Source organism: Paramisgurnus dabryanus, chromosome 21 (assembly GCF_030506205.2).
Source record: "Paramisgurnus dabryanus chromosome 21, PD_genome_1.1, whole genome shotgun sequence".
Taxonomy (NCBI): Eukaryota; Metazoa; Chordata; class Actinopteri; order Cypriniformes; family Cobitidae; genus Paramisgurnus; species Paramisgurnus dabryanus.
In genome coordinates this window covers 13371416-13393545 of record NC_133357.1, presented here as the reverse complement: position 1 = coordinate 13393545, position 22130 = coordinate 13371416, and the positions used below count along the sequence as shown (strand labels likewise).

General features: G+C 38.2%; 1 protein-coding gene across 5 annotated transcripts in view; it reads right to left on the bottom strand.

Annotated features, from left to right (window-relative positions):
• The window catches only part of LOC135775495 (transmembrane protein 269-like), a 103509-nt gene that overhangs the window by 42966 nt on the left and 38413 nt on the right, over positions 1-22130 (bottom strand). The window contains exon 1 of one of the 5 annotated variants that reach the window (XM_065285747.1): positions 10927-10986. The exons of 1 other annotated variant lie outside the window; for it this stretch is intronic. The gene's annotated coding sequence lies outside the window, so the exon portion shown is untranslated. Of the gene's footprint in view, positions 1-10864; positions 10987-22130 lie in introns of those variants that run through there. 3 more of the 5 variants (XM_065285748.2, XM_065285745.2, XM_065285749.2) reach the window with 3 other exon arrangements.

The following is a 22130-nucleotide window of genomic DNA, read 5'->3' as shown; positions in this document are numbered from 1 at the left end:
CATATACAGTTTTATTAATAAAAAAAAACTAAACACAACCTTAGGGACATTAACATGACGCTTAATGCATTCTAATGCATTAAATACAGTGCTATTAAAAGATCAAAATCACTATATACCTTATTAATAAGTTATATACATATACCGTTTTATTTATTCCTGGCCAGAATTAAAAAAACATATTGGAACATTAACGTGACGCAGTAATTAATTAAACTAAATAATTCAGTGGCTTAAATATCACTAAAATGAATAATTAAAATAACTTAATAAAATCTCTTTGTCACTTGGGTGATTTTTTTTAGTTGGACAAACCAAAATAGATGATTTAATATAAAAAAAACAAAAATTTTGTGTAATATATACAGATATTATTTAGGTGTATACAAATAATATATTAATAATATAATCAAATAAAATAAGTATTTAACTAACAGGGCCCGGTTCCCCAAAACGTTCTTATCGCTAAGTAGTCCTTAACCTATTCCTTAACCTCTCTCTTAACTCTATGGCACGATTCCCAAAACGTTTGTACGCTTATTATATCTTCTGTAGAGTCACACTTTCGTAAGGTTGGTCTGGACCATTCGTAAGCTCTCTCTTAGCGTTGTTTGAGCGCAAAACGCTACCGCCACAGTCTTTAGAAATCAGCGCAGCGCAGTACAAGTCAAACTATGGTATGCTGACAATGATTTTATGTTATGGACATTTTTAAGACTTATAATAAAATATGTTTGCAATGGATACAGGACTATTTATGCAGTTGACTTTATTTGGTATCAGAACTGATGAATCAAAGACGGCGCCGGTGTTTGTTCCTCATTGAAGTCTGTTCCCTCTATGTTTATAGCGTTTTCATCACGTTACATTTATAATTTATTTAGAAAGATTAAAGATTTCAATTGGTTATACTAAAAAGCAATAATATCATGTATTCTATTATACAATTTATTAAATATTTCATATTTGACAGTTTTATGTCTTTTAACATATAGCCTGTCTTTTTCTTTTCTTTTTTTCCTTTTCCTTAAGTTTCCAAACATAATAAATATATATTATACATATAATATGATTCATACTGTAAAAATAATTGACTTACAATCAAGAACAGTCAAGATACATTACATAAATGCACACATGTACATCTCAGTAGCCATTAAAACTTTCAATGTATATAAAGAATAAACGTGTGATATAAATGCTATAAAAACACTACACTAACGGGAAACATAGGGGGAACAGACTTCCACACAACACCGGCCGCTTAACTGTTTAGTCCATGCTAATTTTTTTATTCGTCAACCCTTAAACCTTTTGACATTTTGCCTGACGTGGCTAAATAAAACGGAATATGTATATGACTCATTAATAAGTTTTATAGTGATTTTTATCTTTTAATAGCACTGTATTTAATGTATTAAACGAATTAATAAAACTGTATGAATTTGATTTACAACAAATATTAAGGATTTTTATTAGAAATAATCTGTTGGTTAAATACTTATTTTATTTGATGTATACACCTAAATAATATTTCCACAATAATTTGTCTAACTAAAAAAATCACCCAAGTGACATAAAGAGATTTTATTAAGTTATTTTATTTTAGTGATATTTAAGCCACTGAATTATTTAGTTTAATTTATTACTGCGTCACGTTAATGTCCCAATATGTTTTTTAATTCTGTGCAGGAATATGTGACTTATTAATAAAGTGATTTTGATCTTAAAAGCACTGTATTTAATGCATTAGCATGCATTAAGCGTCATGTTAATGTCCTAAAGGTTGTGTTAAGGTTTTTTTTATTCTGCACAGGAATTAATAAAACTGTATATGAAGTATGGCTCATTAATAAGGTATATAGATTAATCTTGATCTTTAAATAGCACTGTATTTATACGTTAAGGGTCATGTTAATTTCCCGATTATTGTTTTTTTATTATTCCAGGCAGGAATGGATAAAACGGTTTAAGACCCAAGATGTATGAATTTGATCCTTATATAGCACTGTATCAATGCGTTAGCTCACGTTATGTCCCAATATATTTTATGAAATTCTGTGAAGGAGTTAATAAACTGTATATATACAGAAGCCATAAGGTGTATGAATTTTATACTTAATAACAATGTATTAATGCATTGAGCTGCAATAAGCGTCACTATTCCGATGATTTTAATGAAATTCTTGACAGGAATTTATAAAACTGCATTAAGTATGCGTCATTAATAATGGCTAGAGTGAATTTGATCTTGTTAGCGTTGTGTTAATGTCCAGATGGTTTAAATGAAATTCTGGGCACTAATTCATTAAACGTGGCCACGATTTAACTTAATCGAGGGAACGAGTTAATAAAACGTGGGCACGATTTAGCTTAAACGAGGGAACGAATTACTAAAACGTGCGCACGATTTAGCTTAAACGAGGGAACGAATTACTAAATCGTGCGCTCGATTTAGCTTAAACGAGGGAACGAATTACTAAAACGTGCGCACGATATAATAATTCGTGGGAACGAATTGCTAATTCGTGGCCACGATTTAAAAAAAAAGTTTTACCATGTCATCAGAAGGGCTCCGTAGGTCTGAGTATCGATTCCGGATTCGAAACTCGCGCCTCCTTGTGGCTGTTGTGGCGTTTCAGTGCTGGAAAGGTGTCAGGAGTGGTTGAAGCAGAGGGTAGAAGAGTTTATTATTATTAGTACATTATATTAGTAGTTGTAGTATATAATTGTGTGTGTGTGTGTGTGTGTGTGTGTGTGTGTGTTGGGCGATATGCCCCATTTTGAGATCGTCCTATCGTCAGCCTGTGAGATCGGCGATACACGATAGTATCGGGGGGCGGGGCAGTAGTTTACTCATTTATTTATTTGTTCATTTATGACAAGACTTGATTGGTGGAAAAAAGATCAAGAGCAACACCGTCATGAATGCATCTTTCTTAAAACTAATGGCATTAATCTGAGCGCGTCATTAAAGCCAGACGCTCTTTGCGTACCAGAGAGCGAGAACAGGACACGCGCTGGTTTTAACCCTCTGTGCGCTAACAACCTCTCTAGTGCAAGGAAATGTCAGAGATAGGGCTGCTCAATTATGGGAAAAATCATAATCCTGATTTTTTAACACGATTACTTAATGACTGTAAAAACATGCACCTGCGCAGACACACGCAGCGCACATAAAAATAATTAAATGCATTTGTTTAGTGCTGTTGCAGAAGGTTACACGTGTCAAGCAGTGGTGCTCTCAGAGGTGCTTTTTAAACACACTGGTCCAGCGGAACACGATCATATTTTAAACACGAGGGATGTATTGCTAAAACTCCTTGAAAAGCATATCATAAACAGGATTACTATCTGACTTCAAGTTCAGACAGAGCGCAGCTCTCTGCACGTACGAGAGAGTGGCGCCAATATGCAGCGGGTTATATTTTAAACAAAAGGAATAGTTTGCCTCAGCTCTCATGAAACGCATTAAACCGCACAAATACATAAGGATTACTACTTTAGTTTATGTTTAGACTTCGGACAGATGCGAGAGCGCGTGCATGTGAGACAGAGGGAAGCGTAGCTGCTCATCCACGCGCTGGATTTAGGTGCTAGAACGAGTCCGAGACGCGCACATTAAGTCCATCTGCGTGCAAGAAGGAACTCTCTCTCTACAAGCTCTTACCGTAAAGTGAAGCACAAACCCTCATGCGATGAAAAGCATGCAAAACTATGATGATGATAATAATAACAACCATTCGCCAACTATCGTCATGACTATCGCCATGAAAGCCTGCCATTGGCGATATGTCGGACGATCGTCGATACACGATACTATCGTCTATCGGCACAACACTAATATATGTATATATGTATATATGTATGTATATTAGGGATGTGACGAGATCTCGTGCGACGAGATCTCGCGAGATTAAATGTGTATCGCGAGATTAAGTGTGTCTCGCGAGATTTCTTGTGTAGGTGAAATTCTGTCCGTTTCTCAAAAAAAAGGCTGCATCCTTCGGAGGTCGCATTTTTAAACTGCATTTACTTCATAAAGACTGTCTTTTTAGAGACTAACAATGATAAAGTTTACTAATAATTTAGTTAATCGCAAATTGTTGTAATATGCTCACGACTTGCGAATGTAATGCTCAGTTAATGATCTGAAATAAACCTTAATGACGTATGCAGCCTGCATATGCGACCTCCGGAGGAGGCAGTTGCAGGCGCCTTTTTTAAATGATATTCTATGGGCATGGAGCGTTTGCGCGCTGTTTATGCGCGCTGAGCGCCTTGCGGTTTTTGCCGGCGGCCGCAGCACGCGCCTTTGAAGGAACGCTTCAAGCCGAAAGTATACTCGGGACGTCCGCGTATGCGCGCCGTCCGCATGACGTCATTTTCGTCATCAGGAGGGTGCGCGGACGGCCGCGCGGACCGTCCGCGTGCAGCCCAAAATTTGAGACCGCGCGGACAGTGCGCGTACAGTCCGCGTACGACAGCGCATGCGCGTGAAAATATTTAGACAGGACACTCCACTATAAACAATTATACAAAGGAAATAGACAGCATTTGCACACACACTATCGTTTTTCTTCTTTAACTTTTACTTCTTCCAAGAACAGAAAGCTGTGGAGCATGTTTGTTTGATTCCTGTTCTTTGTTGTCTTGTTGTTTGTTCTAAACTGTGTTTGCAATGGTGGATCAGTTACTTTTCTTCACCTATCCTAATGTTTTAATGTACTCTAAATGTCACCAAATCAGTGCTGCCCTGACAGCCTGTTAGACTAATAATTTGAATAAGAAATCATTCGTATTGCGTATAGTGTCGAACGCGGCCATCCGCGTGTAGCCGCGGGGACTATACCCGGAAAGCTGCGCGGACGCGTGCGCGCGCGAGCCGGACGCGGAAAAAAAGTATACCCGGCCCTTGAGAGCGGAGAAGCGCCCGACGTCATTCGCGTCTTTCCATTGTCCACTCGAATGAGGGGAGATGCGGGCCTTACGTTGTGGTGAGGGAAGTTTACAGTTGCTTTGAAGAACCGGACTCCACTCGCTCACTCTCTCCTGCGTGTTTGTGCACCTCTCACCCTCAAACAAGGTAAGATCAAGCATCCTCTTTTTAAAGTTTCTGCTAATATGACAGTCAACAGCAAAAGAGCGCACGCTTCAATATTTGATTGACAAGAAAGCTGACTAGGTGGTTGCCTAGCAATATTAAAAGCCGCGTCGACACGCACTGCTCTTTTTTTTTTAAAAGGCAGTGCGTCGCGCCTTGCGTTTCCAAGCGTTTAAAGCGTGGTTGGTATAATTAGCCTCTTACAGTGCATGCATTATATTCTGTCTTTTACTGCATTTGCTTTTTTGTTTGGGTTTCCAATAATGTTCGTTTGGGAATTCGTATGAAATCTGAGACGTGTTGTGTTTTTCTGTAGATCAGTGTCAGATGTGAAGTCTCAGCAGATTAAACCATCACAGAGTTTACATGATTTAATGTCTGCATGTTCATTTCTATTGTAAAGAAATGGACGTATATTAAATATTCAAATGGATTTAAACATTGTTTGGCTAAAAAATAAGCGTTTTTTTTCCGTCTAAAGTGAAAGTGAAGATAGCATCCGAGACGAGTCTACTATCGCCCCCTGCAGGCATTTGTTATAATATATACATAATGCTATTTATTTATAGACCACAAATGTAATGTGTTTGTTAATGTAATGTTGTTTAATGTAACTTGGTTTTAATACTTTATTTGAACCAATTATTATTGCATCTTCGTTATTATGTAATTTTAAAGGCTACTGCTCACTTGGGTCTATTTTTATTACCCAAAAATAACAAATTACTTCATTATCAGTTAGTAAAATAATTGTTAGGGGCAGTCCTTGATTAGTTAAAACATTTAAAAATAACATGATTTCAGTTTCTTATTCATTTATTTTATCATCGAGGGTTTCTTAAAAAGTGTAAAAATATCGTCTCGTCTCGTTCTCGTGAACCCAATCTCGTGTCTCGTCTCGTGGATTAAGTGTCTCGTCACACCCCTAATGTATATGTATGTGTATGTATGTGTATGTATGTGTATGTATGTATGTGTATGTATGTGTATGTATGTGTATGTATGTGTATGTATGTGTATGTGTATGTATGTATATATATGTATATGTATGTATATGTATGTATATATATGTATGTATATGTATGTATATGTATGTATATGTATGTATATGTATGTATGTATATATGTATATATGTATATGTGTGTATATGTGTGTATATGTGTGTATGTGTATATGTGTGTGTGTGTGTGTGTGTGTGTGTGTGTGTGTGTGTGTATATATATATAAAGCTTTATTATATATTATTATTTTGTATTAGTTAGATAAGATTAGCGGGATTGCTTTAGATTTTTGGATTTGGACTGGATGGGTTGTTAATTTGTTTAATTTTCCCTATTGGATTTGTTTGCATTTTGTGACTTGTTATTTGGTCTTTGTAATGGAGCCAGCAAGAAAGAGGAAATCCTCCCCTGTCTGGGAGTATTTTTAAATAGTTGCTCACAATAAAGTATGCGTAATTGTTATATTTTAGTGTGTTAATATTATTATAAGACACACTTTATGGCAGTATAGTCTTTCATGTCCATTATTTCATGTTTCAATGTGAAATGCTTGCTGTGCCATAAGAAGTTGACATACAGCATTAATACCTCTTCCATGCTCAGGCATTATTGAGCACTGCATAAGCATGCACATACTACTAACAATCCACAGACTAGTCAAAGTAATATATAATAATCTTATTTCTTACATTTATCTGAAGTGAATCTCACAAGAACCGAGGACCCCCTAGTATATCAGGCTCAACATAAGCATCAGTACCCACACTTATACCAGCTGGCACTGGCATTTTTATGCTGCATCCTCCATTCCATGTGAAAGGATCTTTTCCAAAGCTGGAAAGGTTTTATCCAAAAAGAGGAATCGTCTTTTCCCAACACACTTCAAAATGGTTTGTTTCTCAATAAAAAGCAATAATAAATCCCAAAATGATTTGTTGCAATTTTCTTCATTGTACCCTCAGTCCCATAAGCACCACACAGCACTGAAACTACTCATGGTTCCACTTTACACACATACACACACACACACACACACACACACACACACACACACACACACACACACACACACACACACACACACACACACACACACACACACACACACACACACACACACACACACACACACACACACACACACACACACACACACACACACACACACACACACAAACACACACACACACACAAACACACACACTTTATTTTTACATTTTTCCCACCCCAGACTACTGTACTAAAGTCGTACTTGAATAGGTCATACTGTCATTCTTCAAACAATTAAATTTAATACTTAACTGTGGTATGACATCTAAAAAAAATTGACACAGAAAAATATATATATATTTTATTTTATAACCAGACAATAAACACATTTCTGCTTAGGTCAGTGCATAAAATGTTTTTATTCATCTGCTATTTCTTTTAACACTCGCTAGATGTCACTAGGGAGCAATGTTGAATGAAGCTTCGGGTAATGAACCTTTGGGTGAAGCAATGGGCTGTGAAGCGTCAGTGGTTCAGGAAGCCTCATCTTGCCATCACTAACTGGAACCTTGAATTTCCCTTTGAGGGTCAATCAAGTATTTGTTCATTTTTAATTCACAATATACAGATCTTATTGCAGCAAAGTGAAAATATTGTGTTCCAGGTAAGCAGTGCCATTTTAATAGTCTATTCTAGTCCAGAGCTTTACTCTAGGATAAGTGGTAATAATTTATTGTTAGAAATGACGATTTATTTGGTATGCTGCACGTTCTTTGGTACCAAATATCCTCATTACTTAATTTTATGTTTACTGGTAGCCAAATTCTTTTCATCCCAGAGCTGACCTCTAAATTATTAACAATTGTTGTAAATGATATGTTCTAATTTGCTTGTAATGTTTTTTTAAACTAGAATTTATTTGGAAACCTGCATGTTTTTTAGTACTTTTTTATTTTTCAGTTATTTATATTTCAGTGCTCTTACACATCTTGGTTCAATGACTGTTACTGTACTTTGAAATGTGGAATAAAAAATCCAAATGAGAATTTGTCTAGTTTGATCAATCATTATTTTTGATAAACTGCATGCTAGAATTAGCTTATATAAATATTATTTATATATATAAACAATAAGCGGCGGCAAAACGCTTGAAAATAGCGTTTGCCTCCGACGGGCCGCGAAAGAGCCGCCTTCAATATAAAGGCGGCCGAACGGCGGTTGGCCGGCGGGCCAGCCGCGGATTGAAGGCGGTAGAGAGGCGGCTGCCGCTTTTAAAAAGCGGCTGCCGCCGGCGGGCCGCCGTCAGACGTGTTTGCGATTACGCCCTTATGACGCTTCTACTGCCTCCAGAGCACCGCCGGTGGTCCGCCGAGGCGCCGACTCATTGCTATCTTTTGCTATCTGGGTTTAAACCATCACATCTGTAAAGCATCGTTTTTTTTTATCCCGCAATATATAAAGATTAAAACATAACACTGTGCCCTATTTGCTAGTAAGGACTTAAAACCGTGAACAAAACTAACTAAAAGATTAAAAGCAAAATCTTCGTCCAATAATAACAATAAATTCGATTTATGAGGCACTGCGCAGACAAATCGAACTAGAACATCAAAGTACCGCGAGAGCGATACTTTGATCTCACACGCTGTTAGATCTGCGCAGCGCCGCGAAGTCGAACACACCCCCTTTTAAGTGCGCGTTAACTCCTGCCTCAGTACCAGGGGTCTGATGTTACATAAGCCAGTTAGAGACGAATCTGTTATTCTGCACGCATTTCGACAAAACAGATGTCATGACGATGAAAAACTTCCATAAATTTACCAACACATTTCAATGCGCACTTGACGCGATGACGGATGCATTAAGAGTATGCAGCCCACACTTCAAAAGTAATCAGCATCACATGACTGAAACGAAATCAAATATTATTCTTATCTTTAAGCATTTGTTCTACTGTGACAACAGAAGCCGCAAATCCAGTTGTCTCCGCATCACTTTTGCATGACCCACATGCAAAAACATGATCGTGGAAGACTGATACGCGCGCGCACTTACCTTAAGGCATGTAAAAGATGCTCATTCAATGTTTATTATAAGCACATATAAAATATCGTTTTAATCGATACACCTAATAAGATTACAAGCTTACTTGCCCTTATAATGTCACACAAGATATCCGATATTTATTCTGTCAAGCAATTTAAATAAGCAGCATATTAACAGTTACTATTATTGCTAAAATAAAATGTAACTATATAAAGCCTTGTTTCTCAGAACTGTAAGAATTTTGATTGATCCTGACCAAAAGGTCAGCCCTTCCTGGGAACACAGCATGGATGCCCGAGAGTGCAGTGTGTGTGCCCTGTAGGTGCCTGAGGCAGCAAGGACATCAAAAGAGAACTTTTTTGCAACACAACAAGTTTTCCTCCAGGACTCACGGCAGGGGACCAAGACCCCCAAAACACCCCTCTCGGGAACCAGAACTTTATCTCGAATACAGGAGACTCCCTGGAGAGTTACACTTGATTTTCAAACACCACATCTCCATACAACAACAGGATTCAATGTTAATCTGTGACAATAAACAAGTAAACCTAACCTAATGTTGGGAGACAACTCCTACCTTAGAGATGTTGACCAATCACCCACTGTATGTATATTAGGCAACACCCCTGAATTTTACAACAACCAATCAGTAGCAAACTCCTATATGCTTTGTCTCTCTGGATATTTAAGGGAATGATGTAAAATGGTTCGGGGGGTCTTTCTGTTCATGGAAGTTCACCCCCATGATGCTGTATCTTTGATACAGCATCATGTATTTTATTTTACTTTGAGAAATCTGTAACCAGATATTCATCACTAGCCAGGTATGCATTATTCTCATTTGATTATATTTGTTTTCTCGTATTTGAATTGGAATGTGAATTGGCTTCTGAATTATGTTTTACCTACCTGGTTAATAAATTGTTATATTTGATTTTATTCTGTGTTGCTCGGTAAATGTTGACACTGCAAGTAATCTCGTTGTATCCGTAGTTACCGTAAGGACTGAAATCAGGCTAGGATCGGCCCAATCCCAGTTAGATAGTGAATAATACATCAGCTGAGGATTTGTGAGATACGAATAGCAATTGGCGTTAGTTTAAGTGTACTTAGAAGCGTGGAGGCTGTGTTTCCGTTTAGAGTAACATTTCTGATTACTCTAAATAGGGTCAGCCTCAACCTCTGTTTATTTCAATGTTATTCTATTCATTAATCTTGATTAGAAATAATAATTGTAATAATTAAGTGTCACCTCTAAGGGGACTAAATAAAGTATGTTTAAAGTTGAGCACGCAGAAAGCGGCCGCTTAAGCGTATAGTCCAACCTCTGGCAGCGACCAACACTGATTCGCTTACGACCGTTGACCAGTATATTAATTATGAGGCCCGTACTAGGATCATGTGCGACTGTGAGAACCGAATGAACGAGTGTAATACCAGAGCTTTATCAGAATAAATAAACAAACATCCATCTAAATTCTGTAAGCTTTAAAAGTAATAATCAATCAAATTTGTAATATAATATAAACTAAATCTTTGTCTTTGGAGTCAGATTAGAGATAAATATACCTAAATTACGTAACGCCAAAACGTCATCTGCAAAGCTCCGGAAAAGACTGAACGCGCTATCAATCCTTCCCATGCGGTTTGGACTTCGCCATTGGGCCAAACGGATGGATGGGGGATATAAAATTTCACCCCCTTACAGAACTTAAAACTTACCCCCAATTCTAGCAAACAAGCGCAGCGACTCAGAATTTAGGCAGACAATCCAAAATACTGACCTTTAGAGAACACAACGCAAGTACCATTTGAAGCGATTTTTTTTTTAAAGGGACAGTTAGACTGGAATATTCCACCGGAAATGACGGTACCACAGTTCTAGCGCTTTCTATCGAAACGTCACGATGAAGAGAGATTAAAAAATGTCTATGTCCCTACTGAAAAATCCAGCTAAGACCAGCATAAGGTGGTGAGCAGGTTTAAGATGGTCTCCCAGCTTGGTTTTAGCTGGAATTGCTGGTGTGGTAAGCTGGTCTGGCTGTGTTTTGGTCACATTTTAAACTGGTCAAGCTGTGTTTTGGTTTTGATTTTATACATAATAAAGTCTAATCCACTTGAGCATATTAAATACTACTACCACAAAGCCTCCAATTTCTTTTTATAAAACAAACAATTGTATAAAAATGGTTTGATGCTGCCACTGGGACAGTACCCTTTAAAAAGGTCCTAATATGTACCATTTAGCTACAGATGTTTATACATATGGTACTTTTAAGGTGCTTATATGAACTCTTTAGATCTCAGGGTGACAACTAGGCAATTTTTTTCTGACAGTGTAGAGATTGCATACACTTTGTACACCACAACACTTGTTTTTATAACCGACAAACAGTACCAGTGCTTACAACATAACTAGGAAGATGTCAAACCAGAAAGCCCATGCTGATCAAGGACTTGAAAAACAGGAAGATCTGGTGCCTATTCAACCATTTACAACATATGAAGAAGTCTCAGTCAAGAGATCCTACTGACTGCTTAAAAAAGGACGAGGGCCCGGAGAGGTGAACAAGCCTTGTTCCAAGAGCCGCACGGAGTAAGGAATAGGGCTGGGTATCGATTCTGATTTTCCAGATCGATTCAATTTCCATTCACAAGCTGTCAAATCGATTCGATTTCGATTCTCGATTCAATTTTCGATTCCGGTTCTCGGGACGGTTTTTATACTCTATTCTCGATTCAACTCAATAAATATAGATTAAATACAAATACTATACTAATAAAAAGATTAGTGAACAGCAGGTTACAAGTGGGTAATTATTAAAATCGATGACGCACCTGAAACCGCCATTTTAAGCACTGAATTAATGAATTACAGGCTTGCCTTTCGCTCCTTGGTAACCTCGCGCAAAGCAAAAAATAGGGTGAAATCTAGTGAAGAAGACTAGTAATTCAATCAACGTTAATCTTTTGTTCAATGTTTGCAGAAATAAATATGAAAGAAAAAAAAATCGATTCTGCTCTTTGAGAATCGATTCTGAATCAACCACATTTTTAAAAAACGATTAATCGAAAAATCTATTTTTTTTTTTGCCCAGCCCTAGTAAGGAACGCCACAAAAATCTGATATTGAAAAACTAGACAGAATGACATTTCATCATATGAAAGCTAATTTCAGTGCAGTATCAGATCTTTTGCTTGAAATGCTGGCACACTGGTCTGTCAAACTGAGGATGTTCATGTAAAACTGGGACCATAAAGAGTAGCAGTAATTTCTGCTGAAGTTATTATCAGGATTTAGTTGTGCCAAATCCATTATTGAAGAAGTTAAGGATTAAATTACATATAATATAAAATACATAAAATTGAACGAATCTATCAATTACGTTTATCCAGAGTAAAGATTAACTCTGGGTTAACAATTTCTGAATTTTGGTTACAAAAACATCTCCCCTTCCTCTATTCGATGGGGCCTTTCCAACAAGCCAACCACTAAGTCACTTACCACGGCCGAGATACGGCGGACCGACCTCAGCTCAGGCCCCTTAAGTCCTGGTTCCTCTCCCTTCAGGTCCCTTCCTCTACCCGACAGGGCCTTTCCAATGCCAACCCTCGAGTCTCTAACCCTAACCATGGAACGATCCATGATTTCGGACGGCCTAGCTCCGGCCCCTTAAAAGAATGAAACTCAAGAGATACGGCACACACATTTTTCATTACAAACCAAACACACCAACCAATGATTCATGTGGAAGAACCACAAGGACAAAATAAAGAGGTCATTATCCTAACGCAAACACACACATCCATCACAATGCTACAAAGTGTAAAAGAAAAGCCACACATTTCATTGAACTTTAAAGGATTGGTGAAAACATCAAAGGCCATGTTCTTCATTCTCAGTTGCGTTTTACTTTGATGGTCTATTGACGCTAACAGATGACATTGAAGTGGGCTGCTAACACATAACCGAAGATGTTCCACCTTAGCTTCATTTGAACAGGACTGGAAAAGCTATTTGCTGTCATCTTTGGGAACATTTAGTATGAGTCACAAACAGCCTTGGTAGTTCTTCATCCGACCCTTAGTTGGACTTCAAAGCCACAGCTTGCAGGCTGACGCAAGAGGACAAGGCTAGCCAGATCAATAAGCTGTTAACAGACCTAACCATCAACGGCTATCCGAAAAGCCTGTGGAGGGATCATAGCGTCCGTGAATTCTGATGAGGACGTGGTGTACTAATCTCGTCCGGGCAGGGTGTTGAGCGAGAGAGATGAGCTGCCGTTATGAGATAAGTGGAGTATTTGCTGTATGTTGGCAAGGCTAGCAAAGAAATTATACAATCAGTTAGTGTCATCTAAGGCTAGAGATACCTGGGCCATCCATTTCAGATTTGGATTAATAATTAAAATTAAAATTAAAATAAAAATAATAATAATAATAGCCCCTGACTGACCAGCTGTTAACCTCAACAAAATATTTCACATACATTTATTTTGTAAAATGTAGTTGCTATGGGTGCTGTGCAGTGAATAATACACAGACGATCAATGACGTGATGTAAATTATTTTGTGTCTGTATGGGTCAATTAAATGTAAAAGGGTTAAAATTCAAAATAAACTTGCAGATTACTTGCATACATTCTCTTTTTTGTAGACAAAGTCAAAAATTTCTGGTTTAATTTAATTTTGAAAGAATATTTGGGGGATAATTGCAAAAATATCAATATGGTGTAACCGGTCTGTCAATTGGTGTAACTAGTATTTTTTTTATGAAAATAGAAATAGATTCATAAAAAATGTGGAATAAAATATAATCATCTAGTTTAGTTTAATATGATTTTTTACATACATTTTTACATCCTTTGTCAAAGATTATTTAGAAAACAGAACTGTTTTCAGCATATCTCTGGACAAATATTACAAAAACCCATTAAAATGTAATGTAGAAATAACTAATAAAATGTATTTTCGTGTGATATTTTTAAATGTTTTTTATGATTATGCCATCAAGGTGAATACAATTTTTAATATTTTTCATTCTTTGGCTCAATTGGCGTTTACACCATTTAAACATTTTCAGGTCCATTCAATCTTAACTTTCATAAAAATGGTGCAAATGTAATTTTTTACTGCATAAAATCAAAATAAATACACTATGTGCATTGAAATAAACCTGATGCATGCGTTTAAAAGAAGTTTTTTAAAAATATTTATGAAATTTCTCATTCTGCCAAACCGTTTTTGTCACTGACCCACGAATCGTTGCGTGCAGCGGTCACACAAGCTATTGACCAACCAGAATCCAAGACTAGAATAAACCATTTTATAAAGTAAGTGAAATTTTGCCATGTATCCCAACCAAGGTAAGATGAAATGGATTGCTAATAGACCATTTTACTGTTTGTACACAATGATAATGGGCTGCGTTTGCACGCGCATTTAGACAATGGAAGTATGGCAAGAATTATACAAAGTTATATAAACATAGCTACCAGATCTGTGTACTATAGTGGAGTGGATAGAAGACGTTAGCAGATGGCCAAAAATAAAGTTGGCACTGGCGGCACTTTCTCAGTGGTTCATGTAGGTTGTCTACAAACCGGAAGGTTGGTGGTTCAATCCCCGGCTCCACCGGACCAAGTGTCGAGGTGTCCTTGAGCAAGACACCTAACCCCAGCTGCTCCCGACGAGCTGGCTGGCGCCTTGCATGGCTGACACCGCCGTCGGTGTATGAATGTGTGAGTGAATGGGTGAATGTGAGGCTAATTGTAAAGCGCTTTGGATGGCCATAGGTCTGTTAAAAGCGCTATATAAATGCAGTCCATTTACCATTTACCAAAGTTGCCAGATACATATATACGTATATTATATTAGTGCAACCAAACGCAACAACCAGACATTTTGATGCTGGGAAACCCTTTTAATAAACTTTCTGAGTTGCTAACACGTTAGAACCAACGGGGAATAACACAACTTCCGTTGCCCAAATGCGCGCGCAGGCTATTTGATCACGTGAGCTGTAAAAGGGTCTATAGAAAGCTCTCTTCAGGTATTGGTCCCAGCTACTCTGTAGTCATTATGCAATAACCAAAACCGACAACAGAACCACAGAATAAGCTTGTTTCACATAGCAGCTCTCTCTCTCGCCTGTAACACTCTCCAAGGGATGCTGAGATATTCTGGGAAAACGTTGATGGAGCAATCTGAATAATTTCAAAAACTTGTCTTCAAGCACATACATAAGCTGATGCTCTAGTGAGTTTAAAATAAAGTAAAAAAAAGTTTAAAATACCTTCTCCTATACTAAATGTCTAACAGGGACAGATGTTTACTCTAAACTGGAATGTTGAAGAAGACAAACACGACAGTAGTTGAGATAGCATTCGCTCAGTCAATGTGTATGCAGTCAATGTGATTTAGATTCCCATGCTTGTCCTTCACTGAAGTCATACAAGATGAGGCGGATGTTTATACAGGTGATTAGTGATCGACCGATATATCGGCCGGCCGATACATCGGGCCGATTTTAGCAGGTTTTAGGTGTATCGGCATCGGCCGATTCGCGGCTTGCGTTCGCCGATAGTTTTTCCCCGGCATTAATTACAGACAGGCGCCCACAGGCAGCTCTGTGTTGCTGGAGCCTGCCTGCAGCCCGTGCATTGCCCCTCCCCCCACTAGCAGAGCGGAGCGCTCCAAGCTTGCGCTGGTAAGTTTTAAACTTCAAAGCATCTTTTAACTGTTTGACTGAAATATTGCCATATACTTTGAAAGTGTAAACACGTTGCTCTATATGTGCGTGCAACCATAGCTAAGAAAGTTTGGTGGTCCTAATGGAAAACGCGAATGCCTTTAAAACTGCTTGCCATTGTATTTAGGGAGCTTCAAATAGCTTTTAGGCTAACCGTATGCATACGGCAGCTGTTACGAACACTGGTCATAGGATTATATAATGCTGACGTTGTTCCGTGATTTCGTGGTATTTATAGGAGTTTTATTCAGCGACCACCAGTCTGACGTTTGGACGCGACGCGTGCTCATAATGCCGCAAGCGAACGCAGGTCATGTGATCAGCCGAACAGCTGATCATAGATGGACAGGGTGGGTTTTTAATTCTCATCTCCATAAATATATGTAGTAGTAAAAGGCTAAAAATCAATATCCATTGCTGATAGTTTCTCGTCATTGTGGAGAGCGCAGTTCATGGTTGCATACATTTATGGTTGTTAACGCGGAGTTTCGCGGAATTTTCGTCAGCGAAAATAAGAAATTCGACCCAAAGCACTTAGTTCCAAACAGTTCACACATGACTTTTATGTGACCGGAGAAGTGTTTTTTTTGTACGTTTTGTCAACATTTCCGTTCACTGAGAGCGCAAAGATACATGCACTCTCTCATCCATGTCTCTCTCACTGCACCTCTCCAACGTGCACGCGCTCTATTATCTGACCGAAGTCCGTACACAAATCCTCATGTATTTGTTCAGTTTTATGCGTTTTAAGCGAGCTCAGGCAAACTAACTATCCCTCGCATTTACTATAGGGCACTAGGGTGTGTGAGGTACAGAAGTGGGGCAATTGGCATGTTATTCAGAATTCTTAAGTTGTTTTTTGATCAGTATTGCTGTTTACATTTTCCTTGTCTTCTTATTAAAGACATTTGCTATACAAGAGATTAAGTTAAGTGCACTAAAACTTAGACCTAAGCATTAAATAGGTTGTAAATAGTTGGTTACTTTCATGGATAAAGTAAAGTGTTCCCCTTGTTATGCTGCTTGGTTGCTGCTATTGTGTGCAATGGTGTAATTATTATTTTATTTATGTATTTTAAGCAGCACTGAATTTTCTTACTTGTTCTACCTCACCTTTTCTTACTATTTGTTAAATATAGTTCAGTAAATGTTCCTTTTTTAAATTAAGAGTTGTAACATTTGGTTTTATCATTGTGTCATTTTTATGATATAAACTGAATGAGAAAAAGCAGTATCGGCTCCAAATATCGGCTAAAGAAAATCGGCAGCCTGTATCGGTCATCGGCTAAGGCTGATGGAAAAAAATCGGTATCGGCATCGGCACAAAAAAATCCATATCGGTCGATCCCTACAGGTGATTGATGATATCAGCTGTAAAACTAACCCAATCATTTCAAATAACCAAGAAAAATGGCTAGAAAGCCTTCCATAAATAAAAGCAAATAGAGCACCTGTGCTAACAGCGCACACCGAGCGGCAGGAAACATCTGTGGACGTCTGAATCTTCACAAAGTGAGCAAACAAATAGCTACCGTCTAACACAACCCTCAGGACCGCACAAATCCTATCAGTGTAATTACTTTTCATCTCGAAAGGCCACTGGAGAGGAACAATCTATATTCCTGTCCTAATTTCTCATTTTCATGCAAAAGCATGCATACGCACACACTGAGTGCTCAAGAGAAGGGCAAGATATTTGGAGGCATTAAGATTTCAAAAGGCCATCACTTTTCATTCCTTTGTGGTGTGCGCTACATGACGGCACAAGCTTAATGAAGACCAATGAAATCACAGGAAAAAGCTCATTTGGTAAAGCATGGTTCTTGCAACGCCAAGGTTGCGGGTTTGATTCCTAGGGAATAGAATGAAGTGTGAGAGACCACCTGGCTGTGCTTTAATTTTGTTCATTATTTTTGTTAAAGTTGTAGATTGGGCTCCTGCAAAGACATTTCACCGTGATATTGCAAAGCCAGAGCTCATAAACGCATTACAAAGAGGGTATACAAGTCATCAAGAGAGCTACACTGGACATTACCTTCAAGGTGATGATCTATTTATATCCTAATCGAAATCAATTATTTTTCACAAGAACACCTTTATTCATCCATTAAAGATTCCATCACAGCCAAGAGCAAATGGCCCTAGCAAAAACCTCCCCCTCTCATATTTGATGAAGGCTCAAAACCAAATCCACTACATTCATTTGGGCAGGTAATTATCCTTATCCATTTCCCTCACAGCATAAGCAGGCTGCCCTATGAACCGACAAGCTGTGCAGATGATTGCCGCACAGAAAAAAAATGAAGGCTTGCGCAGTTAGACAACACTGATTTTCAAAAGATGATGAAGAGGAGCAACAGATCGACTCAAGCCACTGGCTGCATTGCTGATCTCCCGCAACTGTGCAACATGTTGGTCTGGGTCATCTACATACAAGCTGCTCACATATCGCCAGGGAACATAAATACATCAGAAAAGCCACATTCCTGGAAAGCCTATTAAGACACATAAACAGTAACACGAGACAAGCTTGTATTCTTTCTTTCTCTCTCTATAGTCACCTATTTAATGAATTTAACAAAAAGCCATCATTAGGGATATGCAAATTTACTAATTCAACTGACTAGTGTAAATTTATAACCCATCACTGTCGTTTATGGGTTTACTTGCCCTGGATTAGACATGTCTCATAGGGACCCACCATTAAAGGGTGCATTTTTGCAATCAAAAACACATGTATGAAGTACAACTGAATAGAACAGATGGTCTTGAGGGGTCTCTGTGTATTTATTTTTACTTGACAATGACAAATGACATCCGTCTGCGTATGTATGGTTGCAGCAGCACTGCTGTAAGATGCAATTTTACAGGACAAACTGTCTTATGACTAATGGTGTGTGCACACCAAATGCAAAGTAAATATTACTTGGTTTAAATTACTCACAAGAATAAGTTTTTCATGAAAGCCATTTCCTCCATTTTCTGATACAACTGGACATGTCAAACCAGAAGGACCAATAAGCATTTTCTCTAAATTGGCTTGCACTTGAAAATCTAAAGACAATTGAGGTATTGCGCTTTGCGCCAAACATGTCGCCCAATTTGTGACACCCAGTGCGAATTTGCATCTATTTGCGTCTTTGCACGTCTATATGCACAAAAAATAAACCATAATTTATGGTGTGGATAGTACACCGCAAAGCTTGGAGAATTCTGTTTTTAACATATATACGCGAATGTATGCACATGGTCGAACGCACAGCCTTGTAAAATATAGTTTATTTGACACAGTACGTGTACACAGAAGTTCAAAGCATGCGCAATGCGACAAAATGTAATGCATCTCCTGGGCTACATATTGTACATGTAGGTCCTACAGAACAATCTATGCTGGGTTTTAAACATTTTGTAGCACTCTTCTGATGACGAAAATTGTGTCATGCACACTGTATTTTTATGTTCTTTACATTATACAAAGATTTTATGTAGAAAACAAAAAATATAGGTTGTATTTTGTATTAAACCAATTTTGAAGAAATGAGGAAAAAGCAGCAAAAAGTGAACTTCTTCAAAGCAGGTTGAGACCTTTTGATAAAATACCAAGGGTAAATTTCTGCAAATTCCAGGCAAAGGGTGACTGCTTTGAAGATGCTAATAATTTGATTTAGACACAACATGGCCCATCCCTAGAGAACACTAAATGTCATTTCCTGTGATCTTAGTCGTGTCCATGCAATAAAGAGATAAACAACAGCATACTGATGCGATTCATTCCCACACGTTCTTTCCCATCTCCCAAATCGTCATTAAGACTCATAGTGCATTAGACAAATAGTGCAGGAATGGCAAAATGTTCCACTGCATCACAAGCAGAGACAAGCATAACCACAGAAGCCCTTCTTCTGCTCGCCTGACAGAAAGGCTGATAAGAGACGGCGAAAGCGTGAGACTGTTTCTGCTGGCAGAGGTCGGAGATATGCTTTAATATTCCGAGCAGATGCGTCTATCTTGGATATTGCCGCATACATCCCTCATGGATGGGTGGTTAAGGGTGTGTGACTAGATTTAGGAATGATTTCACATGGGAACTGTAAAAGAAAGGTGTATGGATACCCTGACAGAGTACTTTAGTTGTATGTCTTGTCATTCACATCAAAAAGAAAGATGTCAGGAAAACTGAGGAAATGACAGTAAGTGCAGAATGAATTTAGAGAGAAAGCCCTCACTTGAAACTGAAACTACTGGTGTAGACATTTATTAAAAATATGACAGGTGAAATGGTAATTTAACAAATTATGTTTCGTCACAGTATATTACATGGCATTCATGGTTCATCTACAGGTTGACTGAACGCAGGCGCGGCTCCTCGGTATGGGCAAGTATATTAAAATATTAATCCACCCCAAATATATCACTTTACATAAACATAATAAAAACTAAACTCGTTAACTTGTAACTCAGAGTTTCTAGACTATTTTAAGCCGTAAAGTAAGATAAATATGTTTGGAAATTGAGCACACAGCTAGGTTGGCTCCGGTATGTAATGACCGAGCTGAGATGGGCAGAGGCACGTGAGCTCAACAGCGCCCCACATTTTTCCCCATGTAAATTTGTGGTGAAAAATGGAAATGCAGTGAGCCCTAATAGAGAGCCATTTGGGCAGATTTGAATCTGCCCCTCTAGCTTTTACATTACGTGAATGTAGTTCCGGACAATGCTATATCATTCCACATAAGAAAGCGTTAACACTGCTGATTCTTCAGTTTGTGAGCATTGCAAGAGAAACAAATCAACCTGATTGTAATAGTGTAGATTTTTTTATTACAGAATTTGTCTGAAAGATTGTTAGTTTTTCAAAGAACTTTGCTCTGATGAAGCCAGATAAATGAAGAATACTGCAACGGCCAAACAACCAATAGCCTCTTTCACACAGTAATTCTGGTAAATTACCATGATTTTACCAGAATGAATTTACCAGTAAATACAAAAATGTGCTGTTCACACGTGCAGTGACGTTCCGTCTTTTTACCAATAAGACATCATTCACACATCAGTATCAAAATACCGGTAAACTCGGAGAGAAAGCAGAAGTTACCTGTGGCATCCGGCCGACGAGCTCCGTGTCGTATTTGTAAACAATGGCGGGTTATGACTTAATATCGTCGGTCCGTATTTTGTTGTGTTTTCACATCTGTGGCAAACGGTCGCAAAGTTGCTCGTGACCAAACAACATTGCGTTAGGCGGCGTCAAACGGAACCTGCGTTTGCACATTAGGCTTCACAAGGATGTTGGCAATTTGGCAAATAGATGGTAAGCTGTTTTAAACAACTTTGAAGAAATGTGGATGTTAACTTCAAGTGTGCTCGACTTTTAAGCAGCATGTGTGTGGAAACGTCTGTAAACAGTGCGGGGGTAAACAAGTCACCTGTATAAAAACTTTCCGATTGGCCCGATCTGTCAGAGCATTCTGACGTCGTCCGTTCTAAATGCTGGTAATCCTATATTTTTCGTTCACACATAGCACTTACCGGTAAATTACTGGTAATCTTACAACCTGTCTTACTGGTAAATTGGGAGCACTAATTTACCGGAAAGGTTCTGTTCACACATGACATGTCACATGTTAACTGCAATTTACCAGTAAATTACCAGTAAAGACTGTATGTGTGAAAGGGACTATTGAAAAGTCATTCAATGGGGCATTTAGTCGTGGGCTGACATAAAGCTTAAGCTGTCTGGTTGTACTAAACGAAATAAACTGTTTTATTTCCCATGCTTTTTCATTTTTCAAACAGTTATCTGAAGACTAAAACCAAATTCAGCATTAAAGCGCCCAGTGGTCTGTATGCGTAAGTCATTTAAATGTAAAACTTACACTATATACCACTAACAGTTAATCATAGGCAAGTCATATAGCCTATGATACCACCGAGAACTGTCCTACCTAAATTATAGTCAGGAGCCACTACTGACTGAATGGTATCTGCCACAGATGATGGTTGCCTTTGAAATGCGTTGTGAAAACAACAGACATTACCACAAATATACTTAAACCTCTCAGCCCTCCAGAAATCAGCACAAAACTAGAAGGCTTGTCCTGAACTTGTAAAGAGCCACTACAGAAAATTGATATAGAAATAAAAGAGACTAAAAGGTACAACATTTCAATGTGTTGTATACCCATACGCCCATACGGTACAAAAATGAACCAGTGTTGTACCTTTTTTTGATGGAGT